Raw genomic sequence first — 19,753 nt, 5'->3', positions numbered from 1 at the left:
ATTTCCTTATCTTCTGCTTCACCAGGACTCTGCCAATGAAGAATTTTTGCACTTGCTGGTTACCCTGCTGCGGATGCTTTTCTTTCAATTATCTTTGTACCTGTTTGCCATTTCTTTCTGTTTGTTTCTCTAATGACACTTTCAAAGTGAGATTTTTACTGTCTATCTTGTTTTCCCTACCTCACCTCCAAATGAAGCCTATCACCCCATCTCTGCTTTAATGTTTTCCCCATGGCATCTATGATTAGTGTATATACCTTATATACTCTACGTATCTGCATAGTCATTGTCCGACTATTGTGTAAGAACAAAGACTTTTGTGTACTTTGCTCACATTTACTACTGCATACATAATACATAGACTGGATCTGTCCCATAAAATTAATTCAATAAATACATCAATGGATTAAAATAGTGAATGGAAGATCAGAGAAATGAATGAACCATTCACAGTGGGAGCTTTACAGTCAAATAAACTTAGTTTCTAATCTTAGTTTTGCCAGTTATCAACAGTGTGACCTTGAGGAAGCTCCCCTGAGCCTCAATTTGTTGTATGACTCACAGGGCTGATGTAAGAATTTTAATGAGATGATCCTTGTAGTGTTCAGCACCGTTCTTGGCATATAGAAAGCATAAAACAAAATAATAAAGCATGCTATAAAATGTGTATTTAGAAATATAAATATAGGTGGGTTCCTCAGCTGTGTCCTGATTGACAAAATTGAAAGTGGCGTGCTCAAAAGTGTTGCTGAAAGATTTCTGAATCCACTGAGGTTCTTAAGAATAATGAGATGTTACTTGCGGATCCTGTTTCTCCAGCTGATTCCGATTCCATCACCAAAATGATCTTTCTCTTTTAATAAAAGCCAGAGGCTTTCTCTGATCCCAAATTATGTCTGGGGTCTGCTTACCTCTGCCTACCCAGTCCTTTGACACTCTGATCTGGCTTGTTCTTGATTACTGGAGACAAAGATGTTTACTATTGACTAAGTGACAACGCAACAACAAGAGGTTACCTGAAAGGGAAAGGATACTTGTTCAGGAAACCCTGTGGGTGTAAACACTCTGCAGTCTCCTCAGAAGTCAGCAGCAACTGGCTTCTTCTATTGATGTCAGCTGCTGTTAATGGGAACCCAGAATCATGATGTAGCTCCTAAAAGGAGGAGTGTTGAGTGTTGAGGCCCTAACACAGTGGATCACAAACTTAAGCTTTGATCTGCATCAAATGGAAAGATTGTAAAACTAAAATCTGTATCCCAAAAATATTTGATTCCGTAGGGCTGGGATGAAACCCAAGAATGTCCCCAATATGCTGACGCAGTGGATGATTGGGGAGGGGACTCTTTAAGATCCATTGCCCTAAGCACTACCACAAAATTATCTATCCAAGGATCTGATTTTTCTAAGCCTGGGGCCTAGTCAAGAAATTTGTATTTTGCATCATATCATATCACGTCATATCATAAAATATCATATTGCATTGCATTGTATTTTGTTGGCTGCAGAACTAAACTCTAGCTGTCATACATGCTAGACAAGCATATTACCTCTAGCTATTTACATCTATCTCTCTCTATATATCTATTTCTATATATCTGTCTATGATATATGCATATATTATATATACATATATATGTATATGTGTGTATATATGTGTATATGTGTGTGTGTATAATTTTGAGACAGGATCTCACTACATTACACAGACTGCCTTAAACTTGTAATACTCCTGCCTTGGCTTTCTGAGTAGCATGGTTTGACATTTTTTAATGTTAAAAACATTTATTATTTTTTTAGATTTTTTTATTGGTTATTTTATTTATTTACATTTCAAACGTTGTCTTCTTTTCCCAGTTTCTCCCCTGCAAACCCCCATCCAATTCCACCCATGCCTCTATGAGGGTGTTCCCCACCCACCCACTCCCGCCTCACTGCCCTTGTGTCCCCCTATGCTTGGGCATCAAGCCTCCACTGGACCAAGGTCCTCTCCTCCCATTGATGCCAGATAAGGCAATCCTCTGTTACATATGCAGCTGGAGCCATGGGTCCCTCCATGTGTACTCTTTGATTGGTGGTTTAGTCCCTGAAGCTCTGTGTGTGGGGGGGTGAGCTCTGTTAGTTGATATTGTTGTTCTTCCTTTGGGATTACCACACCCTACAGCTCCTTCAGTCCTTCCCCTAACTCTTCCACTGGGGTCCCTAGGCTCAGTCTGATGTTTGGCTGCAAGCATCTGCAATGGATTGACATTTTAATCAAGCAACTCTTGGTAATCCTAATATAAATGTTCCACAGAACAATCATGTATTTAAATAAATGGTTACTAGTTACCTTTACAGTAGAGAACAAAGTACTTTGATACAGGCTGCTGGTGAAGTAAAGAGATGAAGTTCAAGAACAAGATGGGGTAGCTTCATAAGTATATGAGATACAAAAGACATTTTCCCAAGTAGTCTCATGATCCAGGGTACCTGATTTTTATGTGGGTAGTTGGTTACAAATACAGACCTCTGGATCCAACCCACAGACATTCTGAAGGCCTGGCTACAGTCCAAGAATCTGCCTTTCCAAACAACTCCTCTTAGAGAGATTTGGAGGCAGTTGGCTCCGAATTCACAATCTGTGGTATATTATCTTGAACATTTGAACAGATCCATGGGGTTCATAGACCACAAAAACAGTCACTGTCAGCATTCTTATTACTATGACGTATGAATTTCCTTGTGGCCTGCACCCAGATGTCTTCAGCCCAGGTCACGACTTTCCTGAGAAGGATGCTACAGCTCAAGTTGTTTAGACTCAACTTCCCTGAGTAAAGGAGCCAATCCTTGTTCTTTGTCCACTTAATAGAAGAAGAAGATGCAAAGTGATCCTGGTGACCCACAATTACTAAAGAACAACAGGGATTTCTTGAATCTTGTCATTCACACACGATAGAAATTCAAGTTGGAAAAAAGCACAGTGTTGGTTGTGGAGGGTTCTTTTTCACTTCCCATCCTCTAACAGACACTATCCCAAGTAATATTTTCAATGTCTCTCCAGATGCTGCCTTTCCAACTACTGATCTTGGAGGATGTGTTCGAAATCTACTTGTTTTCTATTCACAGAAAAATAATTAGAATTAGTACTAACTACTCTCTATAAATCACTCTATAATACTATCTTGCATAATCCTTACAGCAGCCCAGTGAAATTGGATTATTATTTTTATAGGTAAGTAGACTGAGGCCCAAAAGGGGCTCAGCAATCAGCCCAACATCACCTTGACAATGTATGACACAGGAACAAAATGCCGCTGAATATTCATCTTTGTCCTTCTACCACTCCTGCTTCATGGAAGCACACAATAACAATATCTATTGCTTTTGAAGTATGTGCCTGGCACTGTCCTAAGCATTTCAACTGTATTAGCTTCTTTTAATTTGTACAGCTTAGAGAGCTGGGAGTTATTTCTATCTTCCTTTTCAAGGTAGAGAAGCACAGAGGGGTTAAACAATATGCCCATGGCCACATAGCAGCTAACAGGCAGAGCTAGGACATAAAGCTAGGTAGTGTGATTTCAGTCCTTGCCTGCTTACTCCCAGTGTCATATGGCTCCCTTGGACAGAATGAAGTCACAAGTGGGAGCCTAACAGCCTAAAAGCGTACAGCAATTGAATTCACTTGGAAATGTTGTTCAAGTTCCCTGTTCCAAATATACCCTACTACAGTGACGTTGCAATCCCCTCAACCCTTTCCTCCAGATTCCTTTACCATGAACCTCTGAAGGAAGCTTTCCCTGTGCATGCCAGAAACATCCACTGTCTGCTCCACATTAACAAGCCACATGATGACCTCTAAACTGCCATATTCCAAGTTATGCTAAGTTGAAGTCTTCTAGCTTCTGAATCCTTTGATTGATCTGTAGAATGCCTAGACACTGAACTTGAGTCTGAGATAATGTTTTATCCATGTCACCTTTCTCCATTAGAAATGGACTTGGCTGGCTGACCATCTTTCGTGGTCCAGGTTTATCTCTCAATAAGAATAGCCCACTTCTTTTTTAGACCTCCAGAACAAAACCTCAGTTTCGTCTGCTTTTTCTTCCTAGGTGGGATAGCCTCCTCTTTCAAACCCCATGGAGAATCAAACAGGTTGCTCCCAGCTCATGTTTTCCAGGGGTCATTCATCATCAGAGGGAAAGAAAAGGCAGATTTACTTTGGCTAGTGGTCATTCTGGGGCTAAGTTAACACCAAGAGGTCAAGGGTGCACCACTGCAAATGAGGATGCTTCTGTACAGATTTCAAATGATTTCCAGTTCACTATTGTGCCACCCTCTGGATGAAAGAGGAAGTGATCACACCAAGACAAATATTGAAATCTTTGGTCCCTGCCTCTGCCTCTGCACTCTTGTGCTGGATCCTGAATGCAGCGAGGTAGGGAACTGTTCTTATAGCTGATCAGTTCTGTGAATTTCCCAGTCTCTTCATTAGAGTCTGGCCTTCAGATTGCTACAGCTACATCCTCCAGCTCCCATTTCCTGCGCAGAAGGGTCCTGCAGGCATGGGATGACTAGCATGGCCTCTACAGATTCAGTTCATCCACAGCAGGAACCTGAGGAGCTGGATGCAGAAATCTCATTTTTGCCTTCACTCACTTGTAACTTCACTTATGTTCAACTCAGGGAAGTGTTTCCTGTAATTATGAACCAAGCAAAACTCTATGATGGGATTTACAGTATTTGTGACCTTATCATTAATGGAAGTCACAGACTGTTGCATATAATTACAAAAGCTACTTTATAAAGTCCTCAAGTGCCATTTATACTCACCACTGCATTTAAATTAGGATAGGAGAAACCTGCCATTAAATCGTCTTAATAGAATCTAGCTAGTGAAGCAGGTAGACGAACTACAGAGCTTCATCTCTCTCTCTCCTCTCCTCCAACTCTAATCCCCTTGACTCATCCCAGCTCTGTAGCAGACCACCTTCTTAGGAGCCGTTTTGAACTTCTCTGAAGCAGAGAAGAGAGACAGACAGACAGAGACAGACAGAGACAGACAGAGACAGAGAAAGTCTGCCTGCCAGGCAGAGTCAAGGCAGGTCAGAGCCTGTTGGCAGATTTCCTGGCCTGCTGAGGCATGCAATGACAGGAGGAGGTGGACCTGGGGCTCAAGGCTAGGGGCTGAAGATTCTACTGACCTTGGTGGAAGGTACAGAGAGGTTTTTGAGATGAGAAAAAATGTCCTGTGTATATTTTAGCAAAATTGTTTCTGTTAGCTTGTGGTTTTGCTTCCCATGGTACTGTAGTACAAGAAGGCTATGAGAAATACACTTGTTGCTGGCTTGTATCCACTGGCAGTCCTCCCCTACCTGTCTCTCTCTGCCCTTCATATACTCAGCCTCAACCCCCAAACCCCTCAGAGGACCTTTTGACTTCGTACTGGCCAGGCCAGTACACCGCCTGTTCTGCCTTTCCCTTCCTCTCTGCCCACACTTCCAGTAGATCACATAGCTCTTCCACTCCACATTTCCTTCTCCCCCTACTTACTCCATTATACCATGCCCCAACTCCAGCAGTTATTCCCTGGGAATCTACCTGACACTCCAGCCAGAGAAGCAGATAACTTAACTGCAGATCTTCACCACCGCCTCCTTTCCTTCAATCCATTCAGCCAACCTCATCCCCAACACTGTAGCAGACCACCTGCTGTAGTCCTCACCAACCCCCTACCTAGATCTCCAGTGGATCGCATACATTTTCCAAACTTTCTATTTATTTATTTATTTATTTATTTATTTATTTAAAATACATTTCAGATTTCATCCCCTCACCTCATTCCCCCCACCACCCAGGAACCCCCTATCCTGTCCCCCCTCCTGCCTCCACAAGGGTGTGTTCCCACCTACCCCCCACTTCCCCCTCCCCACCCTCGAATTCCTCCCCACTCGGTGGTGTTCAGCCTTCATGGGACCAGGGATCTCCTCTCCCACTTTCTTCCCCAACTCATGGCTTTATCCTACATCAACTTCAGCAGGCGTTCCCTGGAAACCAGCCAGCCAAGCCTGCCAGAGAAGCCGGTAGTCTAACAACAAACCTTCACCTCTCCCTCCACTCCTCTAAATCTAATCCCCCAATCTCACCAGCTGCTATAGCCTCCCCTTTTCTCTGAGCCCTATCTACAGGGATTGCACAGACCTTCTCCTCTGACCTCCTTCCTCATGCATCTGGTTGTCCTAGCCTCCACCTCCAGCAGGCATTCTCTGAATGCCAACAACGAAGCCTGCCAGAAAAGCAAGTAGGTCAAAGAAAATGGTAGGCAAGTGTCAGATCTTCACTTTCCCTCCTCTCCTCCAAATCTAGTTTCTAGGTCTCAACCACAGCTCTGTAGCAGAGAACCAGCTGTGACCTCCCCTCATTCTCTGCTCCCATTCCCAGGGGAGTAAGCAAATACCAGTGGAACACCCTGCTTTCCTCACTCCTGTGCTCCTTCCTCGGTCCCCTTCTATCCCATCCCCATTCTTAAGTGTCAGTTCCTAATACCTAGAAACACATTTACTGGGAACCCCTAGTGGACACGCATAATACAAAATACAATTCCCAGAAGAATTTCCTACCAGGCACCACGCAGACACAACATCCTTCTAAGCATCAGAGAGGGCAACAAAAACCAAGGAACAAAACACCCATCCAACAAAGACAAGACCAGATATCAGCACCTAGGATTCTAATCTTTCCCAAACCCAGGTGCCTAGATGCCATTATAAAAACATGATCAATAACAGCCAAGACAAGGTGTCTCAACCAGAGCCCAGCAACCCTAGCACACTAGGCATTGAATTCCAACATAGCTGAAGCACAAGACAAAAAGCTCTAAAATAGTCTTTATGTATATTGTAGAGGTCCTTAAAGAGGAAGTGAATAAATGCTTTAACAATGGAAAGAAATGAATAAAACAGCTCAAAACTTGAAAGTAGAAATGGAATCAATAAATGAAACCAAACTCAGGAAAATCTGGAACTGAAAAACCTAGAAAAGTCAGACAGGAACCTCATAGGCAAGCCTTATCAAAGAATACAAGAAGTAGAAGAGAAAATCTCAGACACTGAAAACAGAATAGAAGAAACAGGTACAATAGCCCCCCCCCAAATTAAATCTAAAAAAATCCTGACACAAAGCATCCTGAAAGTCTGAGACACAATGACAAGACAAAAATCTAAGAATAATAGGAATACAGGAAGGAGAAGAAATTCAGGTCAAAGACATAGGCAATATTTTTAACAAAATCATAGAAGAAAATTTCACTAACTTAGTAGTGGTTTGAATATGCTTGACCCAGGGAATGGCATTATTTGGAGGTGTCACCTTGTTGGAGGAAGGGTGTCATTGTGGGATTGGGCAATGAGATCCTCCTCCTAGCTGCCTAGAAGTTAGTCTTCCACTAGCAACCTTCAGAACAAGATACAGAACTCCCTGCTCCTTCTGTACCATGCCTGCCTGGATACTGCCATGCTCCAGCCTTGATGATAATGGGCTGAACCTCTGAACCTGTGCAATAAAATTGTAAGACAGCCTGCCTCTCTGCACATTTGCCTGCCTCTTCATCCCCTCATCCCCTCATCCCCTTGGCCACTCAGCCCCTCAGCCTGGTTCTCTGACCCTTGATCCCTCAAACTGCCCCTTGGAACCTCTGTCTGTCTTTAGAACCCTTGACCTGCCTCTCTGCCCCTTGGCCTGCCTCTCCTCATTGCTTCTTGGCTCCTAGGCCTTCCCCTGGGGCTCTAGGCCCCTTGGCTTCTCTCTCTACCCCTGTACCCCTGGCCCCACCTCTCAGCCACTAGGCCCTTAGGCTTACCTCTCTCTGTCCCTTGGCCTGCCCCTCCTCCTTGTCTATTGGACCCTCTGCCTGCCACTCAGCCCTTAACCTCCTCAGTCTGTATATCAGCCCTTCTGTCTGCCCCTTGGCCCCTTGTCCTGGCCCTTAGCCCCTCAGCCTGCCCTCAGCCTTGCCCTGGGCCTGCCACTCTGTGGTCTGCCCCCAATCATCAGAAATGCTTCCTCCTACAGCAAATGTGAACAAATACAGAAACCCACAGCCAGGCACTAGGTAAAGAGTGAGAAATCTCTTAACAATCATCTCTAAATGGGATGTGTCCATCAAATCTCTCCCCTCAGAGATCAGGGAACCCTGTGGAAAAGGAGATAGAGTGTAAGAGCCAGAGGGAATGAAGGTCACCAAGCAAACAAGGCCTTTAAATCAACAGAATCAAAGAACTCAGAGACTGAGGCAGCATGTACAGGTTTGTACCAGACGCTGTCCTAGAGCAGAGAAGAGAAGTGAACAGAAGCATACATCCCCAAAATCAGAAGCTATTTCTAATTGTAACCACTTGCAAATGAAAATTTAGTTTTCTTTCACGGAGTCTCACTGGGGAAACAAACTATTCTTAAGAGCAGGCTGCAGGCCCAGCACTAGATGTCCAACAATATCATCATCATGTCATGTCAAGGTTTTTTTTTTTTTAACTTTATTTATTTATTTATTTGTTTACTTTTGGATTTTTCTTCTTTTTTCTTCAAAATTGTTTATGTAAATGGATAATTTATCTGCATGTATACCTGTGTACCAGAAGATGGCATCAGCATAGATGGTTGTGAACCACCATATAGTTTCTGGGACTCAAACTCAGGATCTCTGGAAGAGCACATAGTGCTCTTAACAGATGAGCCATCTCGACAAGCTTTTTTTTTTTTTTAAATTTTACTTTACCGTAGGGTTGTAGGTCTGCATCAGCTCCACCACAGGACATGGCCTCTGAGCACCAGACTGAGGGGCTTAGAGGCAGGACAAGGGGCTGAGGGGCAGGTCAAGGAGTAACCTGAAGGGCAGAGAGGCCAAGAGGCAGAGCTAGGCAGACTGAGGGGCTGAGTGGCCTAAGGGCTGAGGCACTGAACATGGGGAGTTTGACTGCAATTATCCCATGCAGATGCTGGGGTGGGTACGGGCTTCAGGGGTAGGAAAGCACAGTCTGAGACACAGGAAAGCTGTAGCTGATTCAGGGGTTCCTGGGCTTGTGACGAGGCTAGGGCCATGGGGTTCTCAGACTCTTGGACATTCAGGCACCACTGGGAGTCACAGAAGAACAGAGAACAGAGTCAGGAGTAGGGGCCCAGGCTGGAGAAAGCATCTAGCCCAGGGCCTGGGGGCTTGGATGGGGCTCGGAAGGGAAGCTCTGGCGGGAATGATTGTCCTTGGCTTGAAGGTGGCAGGCTTGCTGGTGATTGTGGCTGGGAATGCAGAGAGGCCTTCCACAGGAGATTAAGCTGCAGCAGCTCTCTAGGTGAAGGCTCCCCATGGTGGAACTTGATGAAAAGAGACAGTCCATGGCTTTAAGGCATTTATTGTCATGGTGGAAAGTGGATGAGTAAAACCATACTTCCTTCTCAGGGTGGGCCTGAGATTAAATACCTTTTGCAGGGAGGAATGGTTGGGAAGGGAAGCTTATTGGCAAAGCCCTCCTGCCTCTAGGTACCACATTAGCATGGAGAACTCTGTTTTGGGCCTATGTGACCATAGGTCACGTCTCTTTTATGTTCCAAGTCAAGAATCTGTCAGGGAGCTGGGAGTCACCTAAGCCTCAGATGTGTGCCCACAGAGTCTCTGGGTCTCGACCTACTCTACCTTACTGAACTTCCTGGCATGGCTTTACAACCTATCCTTTACTATATATAATTTATTTTATAATGATCTAATACACACACACACACATCATATATATATATATATATATATATATATATATATATATATATATATATATAATTTTACCCAACCCTTATACCTGTGTATATAAATTATGGCTTCCAGTGTTAGTGTGCAAACAAGTGGGTCTCTATGTCTATATCTGTTTCTTCTACCTATTCTTGGGCTCTTTTCCTTCTGTTTGTTTGCTTTGTCTTATTCCAACTATTAGTTTTTGTTTTATCCTATTATATTATATATTACATTGTTATCCCTTAGAAGCCTGTTTGTTTTCTAACGAGAGACAGAAAGGGGATGGATCTGGATGGAGAGGTGGTTGAGAATAACTCAGGGATGTAGAGGAGTGGAATTGAGATCAGGGTATATTTATTATGTGAGGGGCAAAAGCTATTTTCAGCAAAAGGAAAATAATCTTCTTATTAAATGTGTGATAAAGAAGAACATATATTGCTACATCACAAAGATAGCTTCACACTTAAACACCATATATTGGGAATGTTGCTCAGTTGTTCAGCAGATTCTTAGTATATTTAAAGCCCTGTGTGCCATCACCCATAGCACAAAAAAGAAAAAGAAAAAAAGAATATTGGGAGAAATCCCCAGTCACCAAACTGCAAGCAGAAGAGCAAAACTGCTTGAGTGTGAAGTGTTCTGTCAGATTGCAATGGTAAGACACATCTTTCCAAACACTCAATTGCACAACTGTATTTCCCCTGTCCATATCCATGAAATGGTGTCCTCTCTGTGTGTAATGGAGTTCTTCTCCCCTTTATTACACAATTGCAGCTCTGGATGTACCCCCTCCCACTTCTCACTGCCCCCTAAATGGAAGAAATCACTGTAGACTAAAAACTCAAGCTTCCTGGCACAGTAGTACCACTAGGTGGCACAATTGTATGAGTTAGTAGCCAGGAGAGGAACTCTGTTGAAACTCAGAATTTGCAGAATTCAGACTTTGCAGCTGTCAAGGCCCAGTTAGGACTTTCAAAGACCACTATCCACCAAAAAGATCACACTGTCCTTCTCTGTATGTTATTCCAAATTCAAGTAAAAATAGACTAAATAATTTTGCCCCAATGCCAACAGTTTCCACAACCCCTTCCTGATTGCAAAATTCTGGCTACCTTCTTTGAAATTGAACTTTCCTCGCTATGTTAATCTCCTGAGATTGTGAATGTGTACTTACTCTGTCTGCATAACAAGAAATTCAGTGCCACTTGTTTTTAAGGATATAATTGGGCTAGATGCTGCTCTGGACTTTGAGTATGTCCTGGAACTTATACCTACTGAGTCACAGTATTTTGGACCACGACAGAACCTGAAATACCAAATTACTATATCCAGGCTCCTGGTAGCTCTATAGATCTTGCTCCAGTCAATTCACACACCTCCAACCAGAGTCCATCTCGTGACTGGGAAACCTAGAAACTATTGAGGTATTACTAAAAATAAGAATAAACATTCTTGCCAGGAACTCTATTGCCCAGGAACCCTACATCCCAGATTCAGCATGTTCTTTGGTTGCTCTGTGGTCCCTGACCTTTCGTGGCATCACAAAACCTTGTATCTTGTCCCCAGAGGGACACAGCAGCTTACATAGCTCAGCTTTGTGAGGACTTGCCTCTACAAACATTCTTGTATGGTTGTATATCAGATCTTCCCTTCTGCAGAAGAAATCTGGTACCCACTATCAAAGGCAAAATTAAGACATCTATTTCTGTCTGAGAAAGCTTTATTAGCAGATAGAACCCTCCCTATTCTATAACTGTTAGTCTCTTAAATGAATCATAGTGGAACCCAGGGTGGCGTGAACTTGGACTTCTAGATTTCCTCCACCTAATTACATCCAAGAGGGTGATCACACACTTGGCTATGCCTGGTGTGCACTTCACAATTGCTGCATCTGATAATGGCTTACACCTTGCACAGTACTTTGGCCATTCAAAGAACAATGAACCAACCACAGCTTTTTTGTTTCTGCTTCTGTACTCCATGGAGCCCTCCCCTCAGGTATCCGATCACAGCAGTACTCCCTGGTACATTTGCACTTAAGACAGTTTCTTGGCCTTTTTTTTTTTTTCTTAGCCAAGGCATCTGTGGGAAGTGATGCAAAATAGAAATGGCCTTCCTTGAGAAATGGACTCATCAGAATCCTTAAGTCTACACAGCACTTCCTGCCTTCTACTGGCCACTTGTTTCCTTTTCTCTGCTTTGCATTCTGCCAGGGTCTAGGAAGCAAAAGGGACTTCAGTCTGGATAAAGAATAACTAAAGAGAGCCATATGCACCTGCCAGGCAGACATGAGAAAAACCATACTTAGGAGGTTGGGAGTCAGAGAAGGGTAGTGGGGCTGGTATGGAGTTCATTCAAGCCAGATGGATGTTCCTACTCTACTCGGTGAAAATTACCCACACCACCAAGAGTAGCCATGCTAGATCCATACTTTGTAACATCTAACATTTAACCCCACTGTAAAGCATTAAACATATGTAAGTACTTGTAAAGCTTGCTATGTACCAAACATCATCCTAAAGCTTTCCTGTATAATTGATTTAATTCTTAGAACGTTCTGATGTACTATTCTTTAATTACATCTAGAGAAGATAAAAAATGGAATCCCAGAAAGATAATGTAACCTCCCCAAGATAAAACAGTTGGTAAGTGGCAAAGCTTGAATTATGACCCAAGAAAGTCTGGCTCCTTGATTTGTAAGCTTTATTTTATACTGCGGATTTCTTCGTCTCTGTAAGACTTCAGTAAATACTAGCCCACAATTCTGCCTTGGATTTTATTTCCTATTCTGAAGAAGCATCCTGCCCACTAGTGACCAAGCATTTGGGGAAAATGATCCCTTGCATCCAGCTGCAGTTGAGCTCTGAAGTGGATACAAGTTCAAGACAAGGATGACATAGTCCTGAGATGGACTGCCGTTAATGGGGACAGAGTAGAGAAAGTCAACTCAAGAGAAACTGCAAAGGTGGCATCTGAGGATTGTGAAGTATAAAGAAGGAGGAGGAGACGGAGGAGGAGGAAGAGGAGGAGAGGGAGGAGGAGGGAGAGGCAGAGAAGGAGAGGGAGCAGGAGGCAGAGGAGGAGGCTGCTTTAGGACTCAGCAAATGAGGGTACAATCCAGTGTGATACAGGCACAGAAGGAAGAGCAGTGTGGTGGACAAGGCAGTATAAGCACTCTCACCTATAAAGTGTGAAGGTGTGGGAGAGCATAGCCACTTTACACGTGGTCTCCAGGGCCATTGCCACACCTACCATGTGAAACAGCAGGTCGCACTATCATCTTACAGGCAAGAGGATTAGTAGTCTTAAAGCCCCCACACTCAGCAGCAGAGTTGAACTTTGCACCCAGGTCTGTGTAACTGAAAGCCAACTGGATGGAAAACACAATATTACGTACAACCTTATTCACCTCTTTCATTGCTCAGCCTTCTATTTTTTATTATGGTTGTAGCTTGTCTCCATTATTTCTGATGTGCTGCCTTTCCAGAGCCTTCACCTTGGCTTAATGCCTGCCAGCAGCTCACGCTGTGAGCTGGCAATGACTCCCAACCCCTCTCCATTCGTCAATATTTAAAACTCCATATTCCCCACCACAGACCTCACTCTTTCCCAATGCTGGAACCCCTGCATGCCTTACCAGGCTCAAGTACCATGAGACCCACAGGTTCTGAGGCCCATTGCGGTGCTTTCTCTCTGCGTAACCCCCATTCTGTGTTCTTCTCTTCTAGACAAAAATAAATGCGAGTTTTCACTCTCAAATGTTATGTTTTGATCCCCCTAAATTGATGATTCTGTTGTCATGTGGGTATCTATAAGACAGGGATGGATTTCACGATACATGGGGAGCATTTAGATGCTATATCTCCCCAATATGCTGTACAATTCGGCACAGTGAAGAGTGCCCTGTATTCTAACCAACTGTTGATGTTACTCCTACCAGTTATTCATTCAGTTAAAGAAATCTGTTAATAATTCTCTTTGTCCAGAACATAACACTGCTTTAGATGTAAACACTAAGTATGTTGTACTGTTTTAATATACACTGAAATTTCCAGGAATACAAATGCTGTGTAAGTTGAAGAAAATTTGGGCTCTGTTATGTTCAGAATTCTCTGAAGAATTGTTTAACATTTGTGAAGATCACGTTGCCAACAGCAACACTGCGCATGGCAAGTGAGTCAGTAATGAGACTCCCTTTGCCCGAACCTGCTCTACAGTGCCAGTGTATCTGGTATATTTATACATGATACATGGTTCTGCCTGAACCAAGAGCTCTAGTATGGAGGCGAAGGCATCTTTAGAAAAACATGATCTATTATAAGATTTTTCTTTTTATTGTTTCCTTATAATAAAACACCCTTTTCTCAGATGAATGTGAATGCATACACACATATAGAAATTCATAAAAGTCATGTGAATTTGATTCAACTGCAAAAACAATGAAATCATAACATTCCCAGAAGTGTGTGTATGAGAGAGACAGAGAGAGAGAGAGAGAGAGAGAGAGAGAGAGAGAGAGAGAGAGAGAGAGAGAGAGAGGCTGTGGAGGTGAGGACCAAGAGACCATGATATATATGTATGAAAATGTAATAATAAAACCCATTATTTTGTGCACTAAAATTAATGAATGTGTAAATCTACGTAGACATGCTGCACACTGAATGCTACGCATGTGCTATATGCACTGTGTTGTTACTGAGTTTTCTTGTTATATTTCATGGAGGTTAAGGGAGAGGAGTGAGGTGCATGTGAAAACTATGATCGTTTACTTACATGTCTTTTGTTGTTTGGAGTGATTTCTGTGTGTATCTCAATCCTCACACACCCAGAATGGAACTGGTATTATTTTCAAGACTTTTTTTTTTTTTTTTTTACAAATGAGGAAGCAAAGAGAGAGTAAGTAGCTTACTCAAAATTCCATAGCTAGTGAGGGATAGAACAGAAATCAGAACTCAATCAGAACTCAAATCCATTTGGTTCCCAATGCAGTTCATGGTTGGCTGGAGGCAACGTGGTAAATTTACCATTAGCAATCCTTGTGACATTAGAAGAAGCTCAGCATGGTTCTATGGTAAAACATCCAAAAGAAAATCTCTCAGGATTCCAACAAAACATGTAAATAATTCCAGGATGACTAAAAATTGTCAGGGATACAATCAATTATGTTGGTTTAACACCACACAGCCAGTCAATGAGTTGAGTCAAACTTTATAATGTCTTATTTTTAATGGATTCTTGTGTCCAATTATATTGTATAATGGCTGAAAGCAGACATGTGTCGACCATACTTTCCATTGGAAAAAATAGGGCACATTGCCTAACGGTGAATGTGACAATGGAGTTAAATAGGCCATCTGGACTTCTCTTGAAAAACCTCCCATTGCCAACCGGCAATTAGCTACAGCAATAGGACACGGTGACTAACAAATGACAAACCTTTCATTGTTCTCATTTAACAGGATCTATCAAGTGGAAATGCACATCACACACCTGCCCTCTTAGAGAAATCCGTGGTTCTGTGTCTAAATGGAGCTTCACTGTCCAGCACCTCTACGTTGTACCACTAGATGGCAGTGTTCTCCAAGTTTCTAATAGCTTCAGAAGGCTACTGTTGTTTAATGCCATTTCCTTTTTTCAGGAGTTATGGGTTATATTAACCGTCTTTCCTACCAACAAAAGAATGTCCAGATGTTTTCCATGCTGTTCCATGGTGTATTTGTTAATATCTTGGTATTGTAACAATAGCCTTGAATTTTCCCAAATATATCCGAGTCTCCCCAGTTTAGTTCAAATACTGTGCATATATATCCTGTTGCAAACTGTGAGCTAGGTCCAACATGTATGGAGAGAAAGTTGCAGAGATATGATTCTTAATAAAACAACATATTTTTGAGATACTGACCCATAAACAAAAAGCTATATGACCATATCATAAGCACTGTGATTAGATGATCAGTGGATAGAGAACCCATCTCCGTGCAGGGATTCAGGGCACATCCTCCTGGAGACTATGAACTAAAATCTGCATCTTAAAGAGTGGGTATATCTTAACTTAGGTATAAAACATGTTTGTAAGACAGGTAGAAAAAAACAGATTGGACAGAAAAGCTCACCAGAGTCTAGGGTGTGCTGGGGACCTAGGTAGCTGGTGTTGAGCACAATAATAAAAACAGTATCCAGTGCAGGAGCATGGAGAGTTCAAATCAGGGATGCAATTGCAATATTGAAACCAGTAAGGAGTACTTGAAACCATCCACTCCTCCCAAGCATTTGAGATAACAGCGTCCCTTAAAGTGCCTTAAGAAGGAGTGACTCCTGTATTCTCATCACAGTAGAGGACAATTGGCAATCATTTATTGAATCTCTCAGAAGTACATAGTACTGTGCTAAAATCCCTCTAATACCAGCAAGGGCTCTATGCAGTCAGTACCCTGAAGCCAGTAATATCTTCAATTTGTAGGTATGGAAATCGAGGTTCAGAAAACTTAAAGGACTTGTTCACAATTGCTGACGAATGACAGAGTTAGGATTTGGACAGAGCAGAGGAGCGAAGAAGGGGTTAATGGGTAAGTCCAATAGGTAAGAATTGGCATTAAACTTTCTGAACCTCGATATATATATATATATATATATATATATATATATATATATATATATATATGCTGTGTGTGCTAGACTGTCTTGCTGAGTGTTTAAGTATTACCTCACTTAGTCTATACAGCAATGCTGTGCAAAAGGAAAAAAAATACCATTCCTATTTTGCAAAACAATACATCGAGGAGCTGAGTACTTTCAGTTTTGCCCAAGAACAGGTCTTATAAGTGCTTGTGCTGGGTTTACAAACAAGAATGAGGGCATTTGGGGCAGAGGAGATGAATGGCAAGTAGGCGGGGCAGGAAGCAGCATGAAGATTGAGAATCACAGCAAGTGGGGATTGCTGGGTGGGGAGGTGGGGTTGGCTGGAAGGTTAGGATTGTGAGGCTGGAGAAAAACACAAGAGCTGCATTGTGAAGGACTTGAGGTGCCCTATGTTCAGTTGAAGCACAGTGGGATTTTTAAACAGGGCTGACCTAATCCTTTCAGTATGATTGCCTGCCTTTCTGTTTTAAAGATTTTATTATCTCTGATATGTGTATGTGTGTATGTATGTATGTATGTATGTATGTATGTATATGCACACTCATGCCTGTGCATGCTTATATCTGTGGATATCCCCAGAAGCCAGAAGAGAGGTTAACCTAGAAGCTCACCTTTTTAGGGAATTCCAGTGGCACAAGGGACAGAGAGGGTAATGGGAGAATGAATAAATTGAAATACATTATATACATGTATGACTATATGATGATAAATTGATAGACACTAATTAAAATAATAAGCTGCTAAAATCCCAAAAGGCCAACTAGGACTTGCCAGTCTAGAAAGAGAGGACAACCTTTGCTTTCTACCCCCTTACAGGCCAGCAAACTATGCAGAAAGCAGGTGCAGACCGAGAGCAGGAAACACAGAGTCTTGTGGTGAGGCTTTGTTCTGCTTTTATTTGCTTGCCACACAGGGGCACTCAACTCATTTCCTGTGTCATTATTTCTAAAGACATAAAGCCTGACATTTTCATTAAGACTTACCATATCTATGTCATAAAATTAAATTCCAAGAGAGACACACAACCTGATGGCAATAAAACTGCAACCCAAGACTGGAACATAATGGGAACCTCACGAATGTGTGTCATATGCTTGCATGGGTAAAAATATCACCCTTTTCCTCCTAAGCCCCTGGGCAGTATAACCTAGTCAAATACTCCTAGAAGATCTAGTTATATCCCCCAAGGGTCCAAATCACTTAATTTTCCCTTTAGACTTTAAGAGTTTCCAAGAAAATCATTCAAGCATTATTTCACTGAGTGATAAAAAACGTGCTCCTGCCTTTATAATACTTGATGGATCAAGACGTGGTGATTTTTGAGGTTTAAATGCATTCTCAACAGTGTTAATTATAGGGAGGAGGCCACTTTGTTTTATTAAAGATAGTCTAAACATGTCTGCTTGGAATCTCCGTATGACAAGATTGTTTCTTGCCAAGAGAGCTCTACCAGGAAAAAAATGTGAGACAAGGAAAATAAATGAACACTAGAAAAAGTCATTTCAATGGAGGCTGAAAGGAGAACATGAAGTCCAGTGAAGCGTGTCCTAATCCCTCAGGCCCAACTTTATTAAGTCTCAAATATTAAACCAAATTAACAATATGAATTGTTCGGTGTCGTGGCTGAGCACATCCGTTCTGGAAGTCGGATACCTGAGTTTTAAGTATTGACTAGTTTTCTTTCTCAAGTGCTCCTTAAGACTCTGGTTAATTGCCCTCAGAATGCTTCTGACTCCTACTAGATTATTCGTTCTATGAATAAGGCAAAGGATCATGGAGTAGATTCTGCATAAGTAAGTTTTGGAGTTGACTAGAGTTGTTTGTTATCTTTCTGATCATGGACGATCTGCCTTTACATCTCAGGTTTGTCTGTCTGTTAATGTGATTTTGGGGAGGCATCTTTAAAAAATTGTTGCATACAATGCCTAGCAAGTCTTCAAAATAGAGGTTACTATTGTAAAGGAAATACCTGGTTAGGCAGCATGCTGAAACATGACGGTGACTTTTTATTTGGTTAAAAACATGGTCTAAAGTAAGTATAGCATGAATGTTTGAGTATAAAAAATTTTAACATTGTGTTTTTTAATTGGGAATTTCACATCATGTAACTCAACCCCACTCATTTCTCAGTTCTTCCATGTCTGTCCCAACCTCTGTAACTTCCTCAAAAGAAAATAAAAATAAAAACTAAAAATTACCACCACCACCACCGCTGCTGCCGCCGCCTCCACCGCTGCCACAGCCACCACCAAAACTCTTTCCGATAATTCTGGGCAATGACCTCTATCGACCACAGCCTTCTCTCACACCCATCACAACTGACCTGAGTCACCCATCACACCCTAACCCCGAGTCTCCAGTTCCACCTTACACATACCCCTCTGCTTCTTTAACATTCCTGCCTCTCCATCATATGGCTTTGCAGGACCAGCCCTTTCACCCACTCTAGCAGCTCATAGATGGATGTTGGGGTGGGTCAACTCAGAGCCCTAGATCTTGGCCTGAGTTGGCCAGCCCAGGCCTCCACCAGGTCCCCATACCCTCTCAAGGTGGCCTGTGAGAGACAGGGCCAGCTATCCTGCACCTAGGCCACCAAGGCCACCTGTCTGTCACCCACACCACCACTGTGCAGTGCCTGGTGAGGGTTGGGGCCAGCACAGCAAGGCTCTTAGACATCAACATGGCTTCAGGAGGCAGTCCAGACCACAGACGTCCACATGGCCTTAGGTGGTAACATGGGCCACAAACATCAACACAGCCTCTGTTTATATCTATGCCACCACTCATATCCCTTATTGGCTTCATAGACTTTGGACCCCATCATATCCCCCAGGCTACATATGCCTGCCACCCACAAAAGCATGGCTCCCCAAGGCAGCAAAACCCAAGGACATAACTAGGTTTCATTGGGCCTGGGGTAGCAGCATGGACCACAGACACCAACATGACCTCTGGCAGCATCACAGACTACAGTGGTCCTTCCAGGAGGCTCAATCCAGAAAGTGAAGTTTCCCTCACTTCTGGCCTCTGCCATGGCACAGAGCCAGGGTGATCCTGTGGTTGGCAGCAGGTTTAGGGGCTGAGTCTGTGTCTACATTAGCTCCAGGCTGCCAAACTCCATCCCCAATAAACTTACTGGTCAATGACAGCACCCTCAGCCCTCACGAATCTCCAATTCGGCCTCTCTTCCTAGAGCACATGTCATTCCATTTTTCTATGTTTTCTACTTCTTCATCACACATTTGATTATCGTAGTAGTGTCTGCTGCCCCAGGCAGCATGGAATGGGGCTGAGAGCTGGATGTCTCTTCAGCCTTGCCATCCCCCAAGGATAAATTATTGATCATGTATACTTCAGTAA

Source organism: Arvicanthis niloticus, chromosome X, assembly GCF_011762505.2.
Source record: "Arvicanthis niloticus isolate mArvNil1 chromosome X, mArvNil1.pat.X, whole genome shotgun sequence".
Lineage (NCBI taxonomy): Eukaryota > Metazoa > Chordata > Mammalia > Rodentia > Muridae > Arvicanthis > Arvicanthis niloticus.
Note: the sequence above shows the minus strand (reverse complement) of the source record.